General features: G+C 41.5%; 1 protein-coding gene across 2 annotated transcripts in view; it reads left to right on the forward strand.

Annotated features, from left to right (window-relative positions):
• Positions 1-23,007, forward strand: part of TEX11 (testis expressed 11) — a 1,293,291-nt gene that overhangs the window by 480,129 nt on the left and 790,155 nt on the right. The gene's annotated exons all lie outside the window — the stretch shown is intronic.

The raw sequence follows: 23,007 nt of genomic DNA on the forward strand, positions 1-23,007 counted from the left end.
ATGGCATCCCTGACCAGTTCTGCACCTATACCATCATATTGGAACAGGTCCACGAGCAGAAGCATCTGTGTTGGGTCCATGGGGGTGGGGTCTGCTCTGTTATTGGATCCAACCTTGCTCCTCAGATCCTCGGCACTGGACACCTCAGGTCCAGTTCCCTCCTCCAGGCACGGATCCAATAGGAGCTGAAATTTACTCATACTGGAAGTCTCGGTTTTGGTGCGGGTGGCCATGACTGATCTAAGTCCATCTGCCGTTGAGGTTGTGGAAGGGGCCTTTTCTCTTACTAGAGATCTGATCTCTAATCCGTTGGACCCACTCCCTATTCTCTCTTTGGTACTGAGCCATCAGAAGAGAACATGCAGGAGTTGGCACATAAATTCCTCTTTGAAATCTTTCACTAAGGATACTGATTTTGAGGAAGGGGAAGGGTCCCCCAGATTACCACTGGATGTCTACTTTGGAGACATATTAGAGATCCTTAGGCAGAAAGGTGGTTGGTCTTCCAATAATACTTCTCCAGAGGAATCAGTATTTTTGGAAGCTTTTGGTTCTAGCTCATTTATGTCTTCAGCTACCCCTCCCTACAGCAGATGAACTCATTGATTTAGTTTCTTGATAGCCATGGAAGGAGCCAGATTCCATTGAGTCTATACTAAGGTGACCTGACAAATTCCTAGCTCCCGTTAAAGATAGAGGCCACTGGAACAAAGGAGTCCCAGTAGATGCTATGGTGGTGGTGGCAGCCACTAAAAATGAGCTAGCAGAAAACAGCTCATCTGTTCACCCACCAAACAATAAATCTAGGGTACTGGATGGATTCAGAAAGCAAGTCTTTGCCTCAGCAACATTCGCCTTGAGGTCTCTTAACTACATGGCACATTTCACAAGACAACAGAGAGATTTGACCAAAGAACTATCAAATTTTGTCTCTGAGTACATGTCTGAAGGGGATTTCAAAAGATCATCTTCTCAGCTGGCCACTTTTTAGTCCATTTCTAATGCATTCATGAGGTTGATTTCTCCTGCAACTGATTTCTCCTTCTGTAGAAGTCAAAGAGGCAGTAAGAAAATGTGATTCGACAAATCTCAGGGACCCTTCCAAGATCCAAGTGAGGACAACTCCACCAGAGGCAGTTTTAATGGTAGACATCACCCCAGAGGCAGAGGAGACCTGCAAAATCAGGGTTTCCATGATTCCTTTCCATACAAAACCTTTCAGCACTCCTGAAGTGCTGCCTGACTGCCCACCTCTGGAGGCAGTCGGGGAATGATTGTCCTTGCACCCAGATGCCTGGGCTACTATAACAAAATAGTCCTGGGTGCTAAAAATTATATCCAAAGGCTACTTCATACCATTTTTCCAAACCCCAACCTATAAAAGAAAAAGGATTCCTGATACTCCACCCAGTCAGAGGAAAGCAGCAGCCCAAGAAATTCAAAAGCTGCTTGACAAAAGAGTCATCTGGGAGTCCCCACCAGACCAAATAGGATTTGGAACTTACACTTCTTTTTAGTGCCCAAAAAGACGGGACCCGAGACCAATTCTGAATTGGAGAAAACTGAATCAGTAAGTGAAAAAGTCAGTTATGTTCTTATCTAGACAGAACAAAACAAATTAGAAAATCAGATCAGATATTTGTATGCTTCTTATCCAAATGTCTGGGTTATCCAGTTTATAAAGTTACATTGGCTAACTGGATTACTGATTGCATTTGTTGGACCTGTTCTCAACAAGGCATTTCTCTACCAAGACTGTCTAAAACCCACTCAGCTAGATCTGTTGCCACTTCATCTGCTTTTTGGTCTAGAACTTCTATCGATGACATTTGAACAGCAGCCACATGGTACAATGCCTACATTTTGTTACTCATTACAAATTGTATCTAATATCCAGAAGCAGAGGTGTCTTTGGCTCAGTGTTTCTCTGGAATATCCTTCCATGAGGTCCACCCAAGATTAACATAGCTGAGGCCTCTGTCACATTAATTGAGAAAAAATGAAAAGAACATCATATTTAAAAGTTATGTACTCACTAACTAGGCATCTGTGTTATCTGTTTTCATTCTTCCTCAACCCATCTCATCCATTCTTCCTTTCCTATAATCTCCTGGATGAACCTGTTGGATTTATTATTGGAACTTATAGTTCCACTTTTGAGCCCTGTTCTTTGAGCAGTCCCTTTCTTTATCAAATTAAATGGGATTTTATGGCACCAAACTCAGTCTGCGGTATTGAGAATGGACTAGAGCATTATGGATACAATGAGAAGCCTGAGAGTTGGATCCAAAATTTGAAATATGCGGCCGAGTCAGATCCAAGGATCGGATCCATAACCCATTAATTGAGGAGAATGAAAATGGACAATACAGATGCCTAGTTATAGTGAGTGCATAGCTTTTAATTTAACATGTAAGTTTGTGATTCATGTGGAGTTTAGATGAATTTGCTGCATACTTGCATGCAGATCAAAAAGCTTATATTAAAGATAATGTTTTCAATGTTTCTGATGTGTTTAAACATGCTTTAAGACATGCATTGGAGGGAGACTTTTACTCTTTTGAGAAATGCAGCATTGTCAGTGATGATTAGGATGTATGCTTGGTTGCACTCCCAGAATTGTTCTGTTGAGTTAAAAAAATAAGATTTTCAAATCTCCTCTTGAATCTGATTGTCTGTTACAGCAGCTAATCAGATCCTTAAACATTGGGATGACAGAGTTAAATTGATGCAAGGGGTATTGAAAATGTTTCATATTTCTAAGTTCTCCACCTTTAAGCAAGATAACTTTCAACTTCCTAAGAAACAGAACTTCCAGCTGAGCAAGAACCAAGGTGATAAAAGGAAAAGGCAGGATGGCAACTTCTCCAGGCTGAACAAGAAGTGTTCCCTTCCTAAAAAGGATCTCCCCCTACCAACTTATGACTAAGACAAGGCACACAACCCATCTTTATCAAGTCCCCTGTTGGGTGCCTTGTCTTTCAAATTAGCTCTCAAAAAGACGGCCTGGCCATCAGTAGTTTCTGACAATTGAGTGCTAAACATTGCTGGCAAGAGTTACAGATGGCAGTAGAAAGAGCATCTAACTCCATTCATTGGAGTTTGCCCTCATCCAGCAGACCAGACTTTATTATTCCCTCCTGTTCTCCGGCAAATGCTGCACTCTAGATCAAAGAATATGTCCTTCATTCAGAAAGAATGAGAGGTTTCAATTCCATAATTTTCTTGGTCCCCCAAAAAAGCAGTTGTGGAGACCAGTGTTCATCCTTTCTTTTCTGAATATATTTGTTATGGTCCCCAAGTTTCAGCTGCTCGCCCTGTAGATAATGCTTCCTCTATTGCTAGACAACTGCTTCATGGTCACCCTGGACTTGAAGAATGCCTATCATCGTATCCGTATTGCTTATCGCTTCAGTAGATATCTCAGATTTCTTGTGTCTGGTTCACACTTTGGGCTGTCAGGTGCACTGAGAGTGTTTACCAAATGCCTTGCTCTGGTAGTGGTCCACTGTTGGACTCTGGGCATTCACATCACATTGCCACTCCTCGTTAGTATAGTGGTAAGTATCCCTACCTATCACGTGGGAGGCCAGGGTTCAGTTCCCTGATGGGGAGGCAACTTGTTTGGATGGCGCGGTGGTGCAGCAGTTAACATTGTTGCCTCACAGCAAGAGGATGTCTGGTTCAATTCTCGGCTTGGGTGCCTTCTGTGCAGAGTCTGCATGTCCTTCCTGCATTTGTCTGAGTTTTCTCCGTGTGCTCTTGTTTCCTCCTACACTACAAAGACATGCGTCTGGAGTTTTTCTTCCTGGGCCTTCTCTGAAAATCCTCTCATGCCAAGTTGGACTTTCCCAGTAAACAAATGCTAAATAAATGAAAATCTTTCTGAACTTGGAAGATTTGTTGATCTGTGCAGGGTCTGTGTCCAGGTGTTTGGACTCATCTTTCAGGGGTGCTTAATTGACTTCAACAAGAGAATGGACTTTCTGCCCAAAGACAAGGTTCTGTCATACCAGACAGTATTTCTGGATTTCTCCAAGATGATTGTCACCTCTGTGAGAAAATTCCTAAATATTCTCAGACTGATTGCATCCATGATTCTTGTGATACACTGAGAAAAATTCAATGGTATGTCTGAAATTGTTGGACCCAGCACCTTCATTGCCTTGTATCCCAGTTGCCCATGCTGCACTTCATCAGATGATAATACAGTGGTGGAGAGAACAGTTTAGTATCACCCCCAAGGCTTCCTTTCTCCCTTCCATTGCCAGTACAGTCTATCCAGACAGAGTCATCCAACTTTGCCACGGGAGCTGTGTCATTGGGGATGCAAGTGCAAGCCACTTGGGCACCCAAGGACACACAGAAGCATATCATTATCAAGGAGATGTTGTCAATGATTCACTCCTTGAAAGTCCTTCACCACATTTGGACTCTGGGTCCTCTTCTGGTGGTTACAGGCAACAACACAGTGATGTGGTACCTCAACAAAAAAGAGGTACAAGTTCTTACCTTGTGTGTCAGTTGGCAATGGTAACTTGGGAGTGGGTTTCTCAGAATTGTCTGACTCTTCAGGAATCATACATCTCATCAGATAAGAGCATTGTGGCAGACAGATTAAGCAGATCCTGGGCAGACCCACCCGAGTGGAAGCTCGAGGTTGTGGTGTTCCGGGATCTAGTCCAGATGTGGGAAACACCTTAAATAGATTTGTTCATCTCCTTTCGAAACAGATAGCTGGAGAAATTCTGTTCCAGACATCCTTGCAGCTGTGCTTGGAGCATAGACACATACTCATTCCCATGGACAGGAATGTTCCTGTATGTGTTTCCACCCTTTCCACTGATTCACAAGGTACTTTTGAAAGTTCAAAGAAAAAGGCCAAAGATCACTGGTGATCTCCTATTGAGCCTGTCAATCGTGGGTTCTCCCTGTTTTATTTATTTATTTATTTATATTTGTTGACCGGGAGTGTCCGACTGGACGTAGGTCCATTTTCAGCGGAGGCCCGGGGAGAAAAGCTCCACAGTTAAAACAAACAGACAGTAGTTACATTGGATTACATAGCGATTAACAATTTACATAGCAATTACTTACAACATATTTACAGATGAAGAACATAGTACATCAGTAGACAACTAGAATCTATCTGTGAATTACATAACAGACATTAACAAATGTTACAATAAGAAGTTCCTGCTTTATAATAAGTACTAGGCTTATGAGCATCTGAGCTTGCTATAATCAAGGTAGTTAGTGGAGTAGAAAGAAAGGTAGTGGTTGGATGGGGTGGGTGATATTAGAGTGGAGTTGCAAGGGCATAGCCAGCATGTTTTTAGGTGTGCTTTTAGTAAAGTTTTGAAGTGGGTGCATGATGGTACGGAGGTAATTGTGGGTGGGAGGGAGTTCCATAATTTGGATATGGCACAAGAGAATAGTGCTTCACCAGCAGAGTTATTGGCTTTAGTGATCAGCAAGTGATTTTTGTTGCTGGATCTTAGTGGTCTGGTGGTGCGATAGGGTTGGAGTAGATTCTGGAGGGATGGGACATTTAGTGGATAGTTTACTAGTTTGTGGGCGAGTGAGAGTTGATACCATTGAAGGAGGTGAGGGAGTTCAAGCCAGCCCAGTTCAGCAAGTGAGAGACAGTGGTGACTATGATAGCATGCCCCTGTGGCGAATTTGGCAATTTTGTTGTAGCAGGTCTCTAGCTTGTTTAGATCGCATTGCCTTAGGTTGGTATATATTGGAGAGGCATAAAGTAGGGTGGAGATAAGGTGGGAATTTGCTATTGAAATCTTTGCTGCTTTGGTGAGAAGTTGCTTATTTCTGTATAACGCTCCTAGTTTTTTGTGGATTTTTTTATGGTCATGGATATGTGAATGTCAAATTTTAGTTTATTGTCTATTTCCACTCCTAGCAATTTGGTGTGTTCAGTTGGGTATATAGTGGTGTTGTCTTTTGCTGTGATGTTAAAGTGAGAGTTGTTTTGAGTATGTTTGGTGGGTTGGAAGATGAATAGTTTAGTTTTGTTTGGGTTGAGTATTAATTGGGCATCGGATAACCAAGTTTCAACAGAGGAAAAGGCTTCTTGTGTGAATTTTTGCAGTTTGGGTAGGGACTGGGCTGAGCAGATGATGGTTGAGTCATGTGCGTATTGTATGAGTGTGCCATGTTTGGTGGCAGAGGCTAAATTATTGGTGAAAACAGAGAAGAGTAGGGGTCCAAGGATGGATCCTTGGGGAACCCCTATGGGGACAAGTAATTGGGGAGATATGTCATTCTGCCATACAATGGATTGTTGGCGGTCAGACAGGTAAGTCTGAAACCAGTTGGTGACCGATTGTGAGAAGGATAGGTTATTGAGGACAGAGATAAGTTGTTTGTGTGGGACTATGTCAAATGCTTTAGATAGGTCTAGGAAAGTAGCAGAGGAGAGATAGCCATTGTTTTTATGCTGAAGGATGGTGTTAGTAAAGGAGAGTATGGCAGTGGTGGTGCTATGGTTTGGTTGGAAACCATGCTGAGTATTGGAAAGGAGGTTATTAGTAAGGAGGTAGTCTGAGACCTGAGAGCGTATGCATCTCTCTAATATTTTGTAGAGTGGAGAGAGAATAGCTATGGGGCAGTAATTGGTTAGTTCTGTGGAGGGTCCGCCTTTGTGGAGGGGAATTATATGTGATACTTTCCACAGTGTGGGAACGTAACTTTCTGACAGAGATCGGTTAATCAAGATGGATACTGGGTAGGCCAGAGAATCAGCTGCGATTTGTAGGTATTCACTTGGGAGGTTGTCTGCTGCTAATTTGGTGGGCTTAAGTTTAGTTAAGAGTTTTTTTTATGTTGGAGGTAGGTACAGGAGAAAAAGAGAAGGCAGTGGGGAGATTACTAGTTGAAGGTGTGGGTTGGAGGGAAGGGGGGTTGTGTTGTCTAGCTAGTGATAGTATGGTTTGTGTGAAATGTGTGTTGAATGAGGTAGCAATATTTTCTGAGGAGTGAGCGATGTTAGGAGGAGGGGTACTGACTTTACCTGGGTGGAGGATGGAGTTTATGGAGTACCAGAATTGTTTGGGGCTGTGTTGAGAGGAGTCTATGGCAGACTGGTAGTATTGGAATTTGTCCTGTTTTATTAGCTTTTTTACTGTATTGCGTAGTTCTAGGAATTTCTGTCTAGTTGAGGGGGTTTTGGTTTTGCGCCAGTACTCCCAGGCTTTATCCCTGTTTTCCATTTCTGACTTAGTGGTTTTCTGTAGCCATGGGGAGGGTTGTGATTTGATTCTGGAAAGTCTTATGGGGGCATGGTAATTAAGGATGCTCAGGAAGGTAGAATTAAAAAATTCAACTGCATCATCAAGACTGAGGTACTTTAGAGGATGCCAGTTACATTCTTTCAGAGATGAGATGAATGTGAGTGGGTTAAAGTTTAGTTTTTACGTATTTGACGGTAGATGACAGGTTTAGCTTGGTATAGGTATTTTTTGAGTAGGAATGTTGGGGAGTGATCACTGAGGCTATTTGATAAGCAGCCTGTTATATGTAACTGGGGGCTCTTATTGACTATTATACCATGACCCCCCATTAATATTCCAAAACGTGCACGCTGATTGGTCAGCGTGCACGTTGTAAATCGACTTATACTAATGGAAAAAGGTCCGGTCGCCCGGACTTTTTCCATTACTATAAGTCTTTTTTAAAACACTGTCTCGCTATGTTAAAGGAGTTTAAATAGCGAGACAGCTTTAAAAAAAGCAACGGACATCTCCGTTGCTTTTTTTAAAGCTGTCTTGCTATGTTAAACTCCTTTAATATAGTGAGACAGTGTGTAAAAAGCAACGGAGATCTTGCTTTCTCAGTTGCTTTTTTTTAAACCTGTCTCGCTATGTTAAATGGGTTTAACATAGCGAGACAGCTTTAAAATAAGCAACAGAGATCTCCATTGCTTATTTTAAAGCTGTCTTGCTATGTTAAACCCATTTAACATAGCAAAACAGTTTGTAAAAAACTACGGAGATCTTGCTTTCTCCTTTGCTTTTTTCAAAACTGTCTTGCTATGTTAAATGGGTTTAACATAGCGAGACAGCTTGAAAATAAGGAACGGAGATTCTCCGTTGCTTTTTTTAAAACTGTCTCGCTATGTTAAACCCATTTAACATAGTGAAACAGTAAAAAGCAATGGAGGTCTTGCTTTCTCCATTGCTTTTGCCCACAGTTCTGATGTACTGCGTAGGCATACGCATGCACAGTACATCAGAACTGCCGCAGAATACCAGACAGCTGCGGAAGGGCAGCAAGGAGGCATTATACGATGCCATTATTTAAGAAAAGTAATTTTTTTTTTTCTTAAATAATGTCATTGTATAATAGCAATAACCCACTTCTGGGTGTGGGTAATGCTGGATTTACCCACAGTTGGCTTTGTTTGGCCACTTGTGCTTCGCCCTTGTGACCAAACCACGCCAACCGTGGGTAAATCCAGCATTACCCACACCCAGGCATGGGTTATTGCTATAGTATCCAATCCAGGGTAGTGTGCTTGCTGGAGTTTTTATTTATCCTGGTTGGCGACTGGACTAGTTGGGTGAAGCCATGAAGGTTTACATAATGGGTTGGATGGTTGCCAGAACAGGATTGCCAGTCAATATTGAAATCACCTAAAATGATAGTTTCTTAGGGGAGATGGTGGGTAGACCAGCTGAGGAGGTTTTCTAGTGGAGGGATGTTTTGGCCAGGTGGGAAGTAGCATCCAATTATGTTAATGGTTTTGTTTTGGTTTATTTTGAGGTTGGTATATATTATTTCTTCATTGCCTATTTGTGGAGCTGATGATTTTAAGATCTGGATGTTTAGATGCTGTTTAAATATTATAGCTACACCGCCTCCTTTCTTGTTTAGCCGGTCTACAATTAGTATGCCATAACCTGTAGGGAGTATTTGCTCACTGGTAATGTGAGGTTTTAGCCAAGTTTCTGTCAGGATGACTATATCTGGGGAGTACAAGTCTATGGTGGCATGGAGTTCATGGACTTTGTTGGATATACTTCTAATATTTAGGCTTAGCAGAAGGAAGTCACTTGGCTTTCTATTGGCTGTAATATGGGAGAAGTTGTGGTTTCTAGTCTGATTATGAGGATTGGGGTTGGAGATGGTAGGGCCAGGGTTGGGGTGGATGTCTCCACTTAGGGCTAGTTTTGATATGCATGAGGTTATTAGTTTTATCAGTTTTTGAATGTGTTTGTTTATAAGGGAAACTTTATGATTGTGCTCTGTGGGTAATAGGTATGGTGGGAGGGTTACTATGTTATGATGTAGGGATGCTTTATGTTTGAGTAATATAGTTAGTAGAATATGTGGGGGTGTATAGGGATGGTTCTTGAGTTGGTGGGAGGGGAGCTGAGTGAGGGTGAGACATGAGTGGTGGTGTGAGTAGTAGTACAGTGGTAGTGGTTGAGTGGGGGAATGATGGAGCTTTGGTAGGATGTAAGATATGCAAGTAGAGTGCATGCAGTGAGCATAGGTAAGGTATGCTTGTACATGTTAGCTGAGGAGGTGTGATAGTAGTGGGAAGATGGAGGAGGTAGTGTTGGGTTAGTGCTGTGGTTGGTTATTGGAAAGACGGGAGGGGTTTGTCAGTGTAATAAAGGTGGGACCACTGGGGGTGGGAGGGAATAGGGGGCAGGGTGGGGAGTGAAGCGGGTAGAGACCCTGTTAGTTGCTCTTATGAGGGCCTGGAAACAATCAGGTAACAGAGTTAACTGATAAATGAATATATGATAGTGACAAGGGTGGTTGTAGTTTTAAAAATGGTGCCTGCCACAGGTAATATTTATTAACTTTGGGATTGTCTTAGGGTAATAAACAGGGAAGGGGGAGGGGAGGACAAGGGTTTGAGCAGGCAGTTCTTTGTACTACTGCTAATGAGCCAAAGCAAAGACAAGTTTGTGTTTAAGAAACAATCACAATTGACCAAGGACTGCTCTGAAACTGTAAGTCATTTCTTAACCATTTCTCAGGTGGAAAAACAGGATAACCTTGTATCAGTAGGCTACTGTGGTCTCAGTTTAAATTAGCAAACACACAGTATTGATCAATTATGGATACTATTTGCTAACAGAAGGGAATAAGAGGGAAAGTGGAAGATGAGTGTGCATGTGTGTGTGTGTGTGTGTGTGGGGGGGCTGCTTACAAGCCAAAGCAGAGTGCTCTCCAGGGGAAAATGAATATTGGCACAAACAGGTAGACACATACTCAAAGTTAACTTTAGCTGTTTGCAGACAGTTCAGACCAGGACTGTGCTTTTCTTATAAGAATGATAAAGGTGGTACCGCAGTTGAATACTTAAGAGTGGTGTTAAGTCTAGAAAAGAAGAGTACAGAGAGGAGTAAGCACTTTGAGATGGTAAAGATATATTATAAAGATTACAAAAAACAAACTGAGCAAATAGCTACTATATGCAGCAAAATATGTCTTGAACCAACTACTAGTATACGCAGATACTGAGCCAATTGGAAAAACATCTGTTAGAAGAAACCCCAAGACAGTTATGCAGTCACAGATAAAAATATAGCGAGAAGCACTCTGTCAAGGTTGTCTAATGTGATTCTATCCACCAGTAACAGCACAATTATATAGAAATAATTAGACACCAGTATGAGCTGTCTCACACAACACAATTAGATGAATAACATTAGTGAACAAGGTGCAGTTATGCAAATAGACCATACTATTATACTAAAAACAACTTGGTGCAGACAAAATACTAGCATGGCATAGTAACTTCCAATAATAAAGCAAAAATCATATTAGATGTCTAACACAATTCAACATAAACATATACAGTTGTAAAATGTCTAACACAATTCAACATAAATAGGCATTTACAGTTGTAAAACACTTACTGGAGAGACACTGAGTTCCTCATGGGGCCTGTAGCAGAATGTTAATGGTAATGGCCAAGGGAAATTACCACAAACACAATCACATGCTGGACCTGCTCACACAGTCTTTGACTGGTGCACCCCAATTTGAAGTAACTTCAGTTGATAGCCTGGATGATTCTGTCTTGACTCTATTTAGGCACTTGTTTAATGAGGATGTGCAGCAATAGTTAAAGGAGGCCAGAAAATCTGGCACTAGAAAATCGTATGTTTACAAATGGATGAGGTTTTCTAAGTAGTGCTTAAATGGAAACAGAGGGTCCATCAAGGTTAATATCCCTCTAGTCTTCAAATATGTGTGTGAACTACTTCAGGATGGTTTATCATATGCATCCATTAAGGAGCATTTAGTGGCCATCTTTGCTTGTCTGCCATTAGATCCCCCTCTTTCTTTTTCTCTTTTTGTAAAACAATTCATGAAATGAGTAGTGCATACGAGACCCCCCTCACAAGCAAATTCTTTTATGGGACCCAAGTTATGTTCTTGAAAAATTGACCTTACCAACATTTGAACCAGCAGATCATACTGATCTCAAGTTCTTAGAGTGGAAAGTTGTTCTGCCCATTGCTTTGACATCTGCAAGTTGAGTTTCTGAGCTGCAAACTCTCATAGTGGGACAACCTTACTTGATTTTCTACAGGGTTTGATAGAGTTTTGTTATGCACTAATCTTTCTTTCATGCCAAAAGTGGTTTCAGAGTACACTCTCAATCAGTCTATTAATCCCCCTGTGTCCTTTCCAGAACCTAAGAATATGAGAGAGAGGATATTTCATACCTTAGACATGCACAGGCAGCTTGGGTACTACTTTGACAGAACAAAGCCCTTTAGGAAGGCTGTAAAGCTTTTTATTTCCTATACAGGAGCAAAGAATGGTCAACCTGTTTTTAAGCAAACCATTGCACATTGGTTGTCTTCTGATATTGTTTTTTGTTACATACACTATGACAAGGCAAATCCAGGCAAGGTAAAGGCACATTTCTCTAGGGAATTTTCCTCCTTAGTGATATATTGGAAAGGAGTGAACTCTAGAAGTATTCTAGGTGCAGCAACTTGATCCTCCATCCATACCTTCATGAAGTACTACAAACTGGATGCTTTTTCTAGATCTAGTGTAAGCTTCACAAGGCCCATTCTTCAGAGACTCCTGGATCCTTACCCTTCCTCCTCCTCCCAGGTTGGGTAAGATTTGGGAATCTGTCAATATGCCAGTAAGCCAGTGTGTTTGTCAAACATAGTACAGCTGCATAAGTTTCAGTTACCTCTAACAGTAGATGTTCATAAAACATACTGCCTTACTGGCAGCAGCCTCCCACCACCCCCTTTTGTTTGGTGTATATAGCTGTTTTTTTAAGTTGCTGTTTTTTTGTTCAGCAACTTTTTTTGCTGTGCATGTGTGGCATTAGGCATGGAACAGCAGGTGTTCGCAAAGCTTGTATTCTCATCTGTTCTTCCTGTTGGACCCTAGAAAACTAAATGGGTCCTATCTGTGTCCTTTTCCCTCACATACAGAAAGTGGGAGGAGTTTTGTGCTTTGACAGATTGGCAGAGGGAGTGTAGCCGGGCACTACTACCCATATGCCACTAAGGCAGTGTGTTCTACAAACATATACTGTTACAGGTAAGTGAAACTTACACATCTGTACTGTGTGTGCATGTGTGTGTGCGTGTGTGCGTGTGTGTGTGTGTGCGCGCGCAGCAAGCAACTAATGATCAGCAACAGGGATGACAGCAACAAGACTTGCTAGGAGGAAAAGAAATTGCAGTTTAGGAAGTTAGACAAAAGTTAATAATTAGACTCCTTCCACTTTTTCTTTTTTTAATATAAGCAGACCTGCAGAGGATTAGAGAGTGGATTGAGAGAGGTCAATCATATTTTTGCCATAACTCTCTTCATTTTTTTTAAATTTTTTTGGCGAATCTTTGAGGAATGCAGTTGGTCAATGTCAGACATTAGTGTTTCATCCTTCTTACTGTTCAGTAAATATACGTTGATGCGAAACCTGTTGTTCTATCAATGTGTTAAGTGAACCAGAGTAATATTTAAAATTGTCCCTGATTTTGGGCCTTTGTCTCCCTAGTATTTTTGGCTTTATCCCTGATTCTTAAGCAAAGAAGTTAACACATTGAGAAACAGAGTGCTAGCTGTGCTGTGGATGAAATCAATTTGCCCTGTTCATTTGCTCAGCTATAAACCTTGCATTAAAGACTGGTGTGAATTTGTGTGAAATAAACTGGAATATTTATTTATCTTACTTCATCATTCCATTCATCGTGGCAGTTGGTGTACCTAGCCACTCCTGGGATCCAGTCTGGCCATTCACTAGTGGTCTAGTGACTCAAACTTTCCCATAGTCCCCTGAGATCTTCCCCTTCAGATTGTGCTTGCTGAAAATGCAAAGAGATCTCAGTTTATGAAGTTTTATGATAATATTTGCATTTTGAGGTAGCAGTATTAGTATAATTAGATTATTTAAATTTGTTAAATACTTATATTTTCTGCTTGTTGACTTACTTTTATTTTTGTTTTTTTTTCTTTTCTGGTACCTCAGCATCTCAGCAGTAAGGTGGCTGCCTAATTTAATGTCTCTCAACTAAAAAGTTGTTAATACAGCAGTTCTTTCAGAATTACATATTATTTTAGCTAGTAAGTCCATGAAATTCAGAACTCCCACTGGCAGGGAATATGCATATTTGGATTGCTGATACAAGCCTGATAAAAAGGATCCAAAGTTGAAAATTTGAGAAATATGTCTCTAGATGTGCTGTGGATGAAATCAATGTATTCTTTTCATTTGCTCAGCTTACAACCTTGCATTAAAGCTGGTGTGAATTTGTGTGAACTAAACTGGAATATTTATTTATCGTCTATTCTATTTTATTAGTCCATCCAATCATGGTTGAGAGAACCAAATGCCCAGATTAGATTTTGATATTTTGGCAATATGACATGTTTCACTACTTTGCCTTTATCACATGCACATTTTAATCTATATTGTGTATAATACTAGGTTTCGTGAACAAAATCTGTGCCTGAATCTTGGCAATTATGGATAAGACTTTTAAAAAAATGTACCAAATATGGATAGGCTTCCACTGCAAAACTCATGACCTTTGTGAGATCTGCTTTGACCCGGACCATCTTAATTTGGACAGTTCTATTTGCAAGGACTTCTGCATTCAATATTTAGCTGACAGAAAGACTAAAGTGATAATAAAGGGACTTCATTCAGAGCAGGCAGAGAAACGTGATAGGAAGAAAGATAAGGACAAGGATAAACAGTCCATAAAACATAGGAATGGAGATCAGTCTGCTAATTATTATCCAATAACACTCATGAGAGAATCTCCCCCTCCTTGGTACCAGTTCAAAAGTCTTCAGTATTAGAGATCTTGTCATTAGGGACAAGTTTTCTACAAAGTCTCTGAGCAGATAACATTCATTCTTCAAAACAGGAAAGATCTTTTTTTTCATGAAGACCTTTCCATCTACCACTTCTTTAAAGTCAGTTAATTCTGCCAGCAATGTTTCTGAAGCAAGTTGGGAACTATTGATGAGGCCTTCCTGAATCAAGTTGGCCCCTTTACCTCTTCTTTCCTGGTGCCAGTTACTGCATCTGTAGTTTTGGAGCTGTTTTTCCACCCATATCCTGTCACTTTGGCACCATCAACCCTTGCAGCTTCAGAGATAATGCTTTTGCATCTGACTCACTTCATGCCATTTCCCTCAGTTTTGAGTGGGTCTTGTACCCAGGGGCTCAGATCTGAGTCTTTGGCACCATCTGCAGGGACAACACATTTGGAACCCTTCTTGATGTCAGGGTCTTCAGCATTTGAGTCTACCGTTGCGGTCTTCACCTTGAGATCCTCCAGATCCTTGATATCAGAGCTCCCTTCCTCTGCACCACCTTGGCCTGATGGAGAAGGAGTCAGTTCTGAGGAATGGGCCCTCAATACAGACAGATTCTGGATTCACCTTCAAAGTCATAGAGAGGATCAAAGTCTCTTCCTTTTTGTGGCTCTGAACAAAGCTTCCTCTAGTACCAGCTCTACCCAGAGATACCCATCCTTTGACCCTTTAACCCATTCATTATGGTTCCCAGAGACACAGCAGGGCTGTGTCCTTTGGAGATACACAAGTGTGATACATTTCTTCTTTGGACTCTGACAAGTCATAACTGGTGGTCCCCAGGAAGAGAACATATAAAAGGAAACATATGGACTCCCTGCAAAGTCCATTGCATCTAACACTGACTTGTATGAAAGAGAAGGCTTCCCCGGTCCCCTCCAGAAGATGTCACATTCGATGAAGTCCTGGAATTAAATGAAACAGAGGGGCTATTGGCCATCTGACTCACCCTATCATGACGAGGAAGTGCTGTTTGAGGCATATAGCTGTGCCCTTTCTACCTCTTGGATGGTCCCTCCTATGAACCATTTTATTGACTTGTTCAATGGGAGGGTATAGCAGGAACCCAAAGCAACAAAAGCCATTCCAAGGAGGCCAGATAAACTTTTGCATCCTCTTAGGATATGCTGTTCAGGTCTAATGGCCCTCTTGTAGACTCTATGATTATTGTAGTTGCCACCAAAAAAAAAATAATGGAGGAGTCTTCTTCTGTTCACCTCCTGAATAAAGTGTCAAAGGTAATAAACAGAATGGGAAGGCATGTCTATGCTTTGAACACTTTTGCCACAAGAGCATTAAGCAACTTAACTCACATGAATAGATTTCAAAGGGACCTGGCAAAGCAGGTTATGGATACTTTGGGTTAGCCCATGACTCACGACACTTCTAAACAACAGAGGACCATCCTGAATGTTGTGGTCAGAATCACAAACCTTTCCATGTGCGTATGTCATAACTCAGCAGATGGAGTAGCTAGGGTAGCAGGCACTGGCATAATGCTTAAGCACCATCCTTGGCTCTATTTATGGGATTTTGTGGACAACCTTAAGGCATCCTTTACTAATGCCCTATTTGGCAGCTTGTCACTCTTTGGACCATCTGTAAAAGAAAAACCGACAAAGTGCGAGCAAGAAGGGAAGATGCTGTCTGCTGCTGAATTAAAAATTGAGAACCATCAGAGATCCTTCAACAGGAATCAGAAGTGTTTCAAATACTTCTGGTTTTTGGAAATCCCAGCATTAACTGTTTGACTCCACTTCTGATAGCAGTGGTTGTAGCAGAGGCAGCCACTTCAACAGGTGCCAAACATGAGTTTGAAGGCATCCCCAAAACCAAATCAACACACCTGAAGGCTTGGCCAATTGTCCATCTCTGGATGCACTTGAGGGCTATTATCTTAGCACCCAGCTGCATTGATGGCCATCATGTAGGACAACTGGGTGTGATAAATCATATCCAGAGGTTGTATAATGCCATTTTTCCAAAGACTACAATGTCAATAGCCACCATTACTAAATGTTCCACCCCATCAAATACAAGTGGCACTTCAAGAGCTATTGGCTGTCTTTAAAAAAATAGACCAGAGAGGGTCAGGAATTTATTTAAGATTCTTTTGGGTTCCAAGAAGACCAAGGTCCTCAGGCCATTTCTGAATTTCAGTGGTCTAAAGCTTTTTGTAGAAAAGACCCAGTTTAAAATGGCTGCAGTGTCAGTGATTTTGCCCTGCATCAAAGCCAATATCTGGATGTTCTCCGTAGTCCTCCACAATACCTACCTCTACAAAAAAATTGCAAAGTAGTTCAGCAGGCTTCTGTGCTTTCAGATAGGAGCCAATAATTGCTAGTTCAGAGTCTTGCCTTTCAGTCTCATCACAGCCTCCGAAGTGTTCACCTAGTGCATGGTAGTAGTCACAGTTCACCTACTTCTAAAAGGGATTAGGGTGTTTCCATATCTAAATGATTGGCTCCTGGCTGCAACGACCAAACAGTCATTACTGACAGCGATTACATTTTACAGCTCTGCCTGTCCTTACATGTCTGTGTAAACTACGAAAAATCTCAGCTGCAGCCCACTCAGCAAATCTTGACACAATCTCAACTGAAGTGTCTTTGACGCCATAAAAACTACTTATTCTGTGATGTTCAGTTCAAATCTTGAATCATCAACACAAACCCCTTATCATACTAGTCTTAAGAATCTTGGGCCTCGTGACTGCCACAATTTCAGTGGTAGGTACTCTATGCCACATTTCATATAAGAATCCTCCAGTAGATGTTATCCATTCAGTGGTCCCAGCTGACAACCCCCCCCCCTTCAGCCACCATTAGTTTTACATAATTCTGCAGGAACCTTCTAAACTGGTGGTTACTATCCCCACTTCTTCAGCTAGGAAGACCATTCATTCCACCACCACCAGCAGAAATAGTAACCATGGATGCCTCCTCTCTGAAATGGCAGGACATTTTGAGAGAAGAATGGTCCAAGAAGTTTGGAATCAGTCAGAGGCCAGTCTTCACATCAACATTCTAGAGATGAGTGCAGTCCTCGTAGCACTACAGTAGTTCCAGCATATTTTGTCCTCAGGAGAGATAGCCATTTGAACAATATGTCAGTAGATTGGTGCATCAGCAAACAGGGGGAACCATGTTTTACCCCCTTTGCAAAAAGTTATGAGAGTATGGTAGTGGGGATTGGATTTAGGATGCCTTCTAGTAGAAATGCACATTCTCGGGAAGTTCATCTGGCTAGAAGACTGGCTCAGCAGGTTCATTCTAATGTATCATGCGTGGTCCCTTAATGCAACAGTGGCTCAAGAGATTTTCAGTCACTGGGACCAGCCTTTTGGTGATTTGTTTGCCACTCCTTCTAACATCAAGTGCAGAAGCTACTTCACCTTAAACGTTCATCATTCCTATTGCCTCAGTGGCATTTTACGTAATATGCCAAAGTAGTCCAGTACCTGACATCTTTCAAATGTTCAGACTCCCCTCCCTCTCTCTTCCTGTTACAGCAGATTGGCTAAGCATATACTGAGAGGAAAGCCTTCAGCTGTCACAGGAAGTGAGTGCTCAGTGTTTTTTCTGTCATCCAAAAAGGAAAGTCCTCTAACTCTTCACAGGATCCAGTACCGATCTTTCTGGCTTACTATTCAGATAAGACCCATTTCAGGACTCCCTTCATCTGATTTTATTATTAGATTTATTATTATCTTTCATTTTATGTTTATTTAAAAATAATTATTTTAATATTTTATTTCTCAGTGTTTACAGTAATTCCTATGGAAATTTCTGCTTGTAGGAGAGTTTATTCAGCTTCCCTTTTTGACAAATGATTGTTTTTAGTGTTTCTGAGGAAACTTTCAGTATTTCTATCAGAAGTGTAGTGTGCATGTGTGCTGTTAGACACTTGAGGCTGTCTCATGCAGTCAGAACTGCAAATTACTTGTGCTTGTCTTTATTGTTGTTACTCTGCTGTATTTTCATCTTTTAACAGGAAAATTTTGCAGAACTTGGATTTTTTCAGCATCTATATGTTATTATACTATGATACTATATTATACTATAATACTATATGTATGACTCTGCTCTGTGTGTTTGTAACATCAGATCATGATTTACTGCAAATTAAGTTATTTGAATGCACTGTGAAAATTTTACTCTCTCTGACATGAAAATATAATTTAAATTGCTATTAAACGTTATATCTGATGCCCTTTTCATTTATTCCTCAACTGACATATTCAGATCCGAGACTCAGATCTGACTCAGCCGCTTCTACCACGTCATCGGATTCAAAACTCTCAAGCTTCTGCCTTTACCCATAATGCCCTGCGAACCTAACATACCTCAGATCTCGTTTGCCGCCATTCAGCTTCAGATGCAGATCCTGTTGCTCTTGAGCTTTGGAGATATATTTAACCTTTTTTTCGTGAGTTATTGTTGAGAATTCTCTATTATATTTATCTTTTTTCTCCTACCTCCCTTACATATCCTTTCTCTATTGTTAAACAGTTTCCCGTACCCTTTTTAGTGAGTTTATATCATATGAGCGAATCGCACAAATTGCGAATGCTCATATCGAGTGCACCAGACCTCGAAGTGCTTTTTCTGAGATCACAGTACAGTAAAGAATGAGATATTCGTCCTTTCCTCACTGTAGTGTGATCTCGGAGTTGGAATATATATTTAGCATGGGGGGGTAGGGGCGCAGTCCCCCCACAATAGGAAGTTCGAGGTCAGGTACGTTCGATATTATGAGCGTTCGCAATTTGTGCAATTCACTCATATGATATAGACCCTTTTTAGCTACCAGTTTCTTGGTACCTCTTTAAAGTATCATCATTGGTACTGTTCCCCTCCTTTTAAGATTACTCTTTACAGTATTCTCTTTCTACCATTGTTGGTAGTTCTCTTCTTTCTTTCCCTTTTTATTCTTCCTTTATTTTCCTTGTTTCAAAAATAGTTCCTCTGCCCTAGTTTCTTTAGACAGTTTTTCTTTTTCGATAATAATGGCTGACAAGCCAACCAGATTCAAAAAGTGCATTACCTGTGGGCATAAGCTTCCCAATTCAGATGCCCACAGAGATTGCATTTATTGCATAGGACCCACACACTTAGATGTGGATTGTCCTGTCTGCTCTGGATTTAACTCCACAGCTTTTAGTGTCCATAGAAATAAATTGGTGTTAAGACACCTCCTTCCTTCCTTCTTCTACTTCAGCAGCTGGGACTCAAACCCCATTCAAAAAATCAGACAAGGGGAAGCCAGATTCAGTGACCAAGGAAAAGGAGTCATGTAAGAGGTCCTCAGACCATTCTTCCTCATCGGCTACCTCATTGGAACCTCCTTCCAAAATGCACAAAAAGTCAGATACAACTGGTTCTACATCTAGGTCTTCTCGGATCTGAACTTCTCTGCTGTTACCAGATCTGATTACTTCATGTTTCCTTTCATCTTTCTTGGAGAGATCTCCTCTTAGGCATTCCACCTCCATCCTCCACATCATCTCTTAGATCTTCCACAAGCTTATCTGAAGCTGAAGTGAATAAGATGATGAGGAAATTTCTCAGAGCACAGATCCAGATGGGGGTATTTCCAGCTCTGACTCCCACCAGATCCGCAACCCAACTTTTGTCCACTTCCCCCATGGTATCTCCTTCTCCAGTTTGACCCATTGTTTTAGAGCCCTTGGATCTGAGACATCTGGGGGTGTCCTTACCAGATCCGAAGATGGTCTGTTCTTCAACTCCTGTTACTTCCCTGAGTTGCCTGACCCTGAGCCTTTCAAAGCTGGAGAACTCTTGGACCTGAAGTGTTGGCATTGGGTCCAGGGGGGTTTAGATCAACTCTGAAGCTTTCAGAACCATCTCTCCCCCTCAGACTTTGAGTTGGACAGCTCAGATCCAACTCCCTCCTTCGGTGGAGTGCTGCTGGTGTTGCAGGAGCCAACGGTGTGGGAACTACTGGCTCCTTTGCCATCAGTGTCTGTTTCCCCTATGCATTTTGCTTTTAAGGTTGTGGGGAGGGCTTTCTCTTTGTCTAGAAAAGGGACGTCGCTGCCCCCCTCAGATCAAATAACTTTGCCTCTTCCAGTTCTGTGCTCTGAACCTCATCCATCCATTCCACTGAGACAGCCATCCTGGTTTAGTCTCCAGTCCGTACCTCAAAATATATTCATCTCTTCTGATACTTCCCCAGAATATCCCACTGAGGAAGTCCTTCGGAAGAGAACATCTAAGAAGAGACATGTAGATTCCCCTCTGGAATCTCTCACAGGGGAGGGGTCCCCGAGATCTCCACCTGAAGACATTTCCTTTGGAGACATCCTACAGATCCTGAAACAAAAACTTGGTTGGTCCTCCAGTACTCCTCCCAGGAAGAACTGGTGTTCCTGGAGGCTTTCAGGTCTGACCCATCTACTTCTTGGGTGACTCCAACAGCTGATGAACACACAGATCCGGTTTCTCACTGGCCATGGAAGGAGCCAGATACTGTAGAGCTCATCCCTAAAAGACCTGACAAAATTCTAGCCTCCTCCCAATGACCTGGTGCACAAGATCAAAGGAGTCCTGGTTGTAGCCATGGTTGAGGTGGCAGCCACTAAGAAAGAACTTGCAGAACAGAGTTCTTCATTCCATCCCCTAACAGAAAATCCAGGGCTTTGGACAGATTTGGTAAGTGTGTGTATGCTCAAGCAACCTTTGCCCTCAGGTCACTGAATTATCTGGCATATTTTACAAGGTTACAAAGATATTTGACCAAAGTGCTTTCCAAATTTCTTTCTGGGTTCATATCTGCTGAGGATCAAAATAGAATTTCCTCACATTTTATTCTGTTTCTAATGCATCCATGAGGTTGGTCTCCCATGCAGAGGAAGGTACCTCATGAATGTCAGGTTCAGGCATAGCCATTAAGAGACATGCCTGGATGTGACTATGTGATTTCTGCAGAGCCCTTTAAGTCTTCATTCATCAATGTGCCTTTAGATGGATCTTCCTTGTTCATCCCCAAGGTAAAGAACACACTCTCCAGATGTGAGCAGGAGGCAAAGACTCTGCCTTGAGTGCATGTTTTTCAGCCCCTCAAAGACCTTTCTTAAGGAATCAACGAGGAGGTAGGAAAATGTGGTTTTGCAAATTCCAGGGTCCATTTCAAGACTCACATGGAGATAGTTCTCCCAGAGGCAGAGGGATGAACTCTTATGGAAGACGCCATCCTTATGGCACAGGTGGCCTGTAGAACCAGGGCTTCTGGGATTCCTTCTCAGATAAGCCCTACCAGTGCTCCTAAAGGGAGGCCCGACTTTTTCCCTTTGAAAGCAGTTAGCCAGGCTGTCTGATGCAGAGACAAATAATAAAAGATTCCTGAGTGCAGAAAATCATATCCAGAGGTTATATTATACCCTTTTTCCTAACCCCCCCCAACCAAAGTGAAAAGAATCCTTGATGTTCCACCCAATCAGAAGAAAGCAGTAGCTTTAGAAATAAAAAAAGCATCTAGAAAAAACAGTAATCCAAGCGGTACCCCCAGACCAGAGAGGATCCAGAACTTATTCAAGACTATTGGTGCCAAAAAAGACAGGGAACCTGAGACCAGTTCTGAATCACAGCAAACTAAATCAGTTTGTACAATATTCAAGGTTTCAGATGGTCATGGGTCAGTCCATTTTGCCAGTACTGCAAAAGGACAATGGGATGTTCTTGATAGATCTTCAAGATGTGTACTATTGCATCAAAATTAACAGGCTAACAGGCTCCAGAAATATCTGTTCTTCCAACTGGCAGCCAGTCATTACCAGTTTAGGGCACCAGCCTCCAGTTGTGCTCCATTTTGGAAGGTATAAAAATACATTAGATACCTTTCGGTCTTCTATGGCTATGGTTAACAGACAATTTTCTCAAAATACTGTTCAGTCTGCATCACAGACTTTTGCTGCTGTTGCTTCTAGTTTGTCCCCCTCTTTGGCTGCTTGAGAAGGAGACTTGAGTGAAAGAAATATAACTAAGACTGTTGCTACTTTAACAGGTACTGGTTTTGAAAAATATTTGAATTTTTCTACTAACTCCTTTTGTACTTTTGGAGATGTTCATAACAGCCAAGCAGATTCTGTTTCTTATGGGCCCAATATTTCTGAGCGGTTAAAGCTTTTTGATAAACAAGTTTCAAGAATTTGCCCTTTGAGAACATGTATTTTTAGCAGTGCATTAATTTAAACATTGTGCCAAAAGGTTTGAGGGTATATAAATACCCTAACGGGCTGACTGGTGAAGATCCAGTTTTTAAGAAATTAGCTTAATTTTTCAATGACAATGGTATCAAGTTGCTTAAGTTTCTGATTACACATAATGGACTGTTGCAGACTTTAAATGATGAAATTAAAGCCCTTGATTTTTCCATTTCTCAGCACTTGCAGCAGTCAATTATTCTTGTTGAGGTTGATTCCTTTATGTTTTCTATACAGAGGGGGGCAGCCAATATAATAGAAAGAAAGAAGAATCTTAGCAGAGATTTGGTGGCTTATAAGGGTGGTATGGCATATACAGCAACTCAACTAAATCATTCTGCTACTGTTTCTTCTAATTTCTCTGGTTTTAAGTCTTCTTGTTCAAATGAGAACTCTGGCAATATGGACATTCCCCTTTGGAACAAACCAGTGCAGTTCCT

Source organism: Protopterus annectens, chromosome 15.part0, assembly GCF_019279795.1.
Source record: "Protopterus annectens isolate FY-2018-M chromosome 15.part0, PAN1.0, whole genome shotgun sequence".
In the NCBI taxonomy this organism is placed as follows: domain Eukaryota; kingdom Metazoa; phylum Chordata; order Ceratodontiformes; family Protopteridae; genus Protopterus; species Protopterus annectens.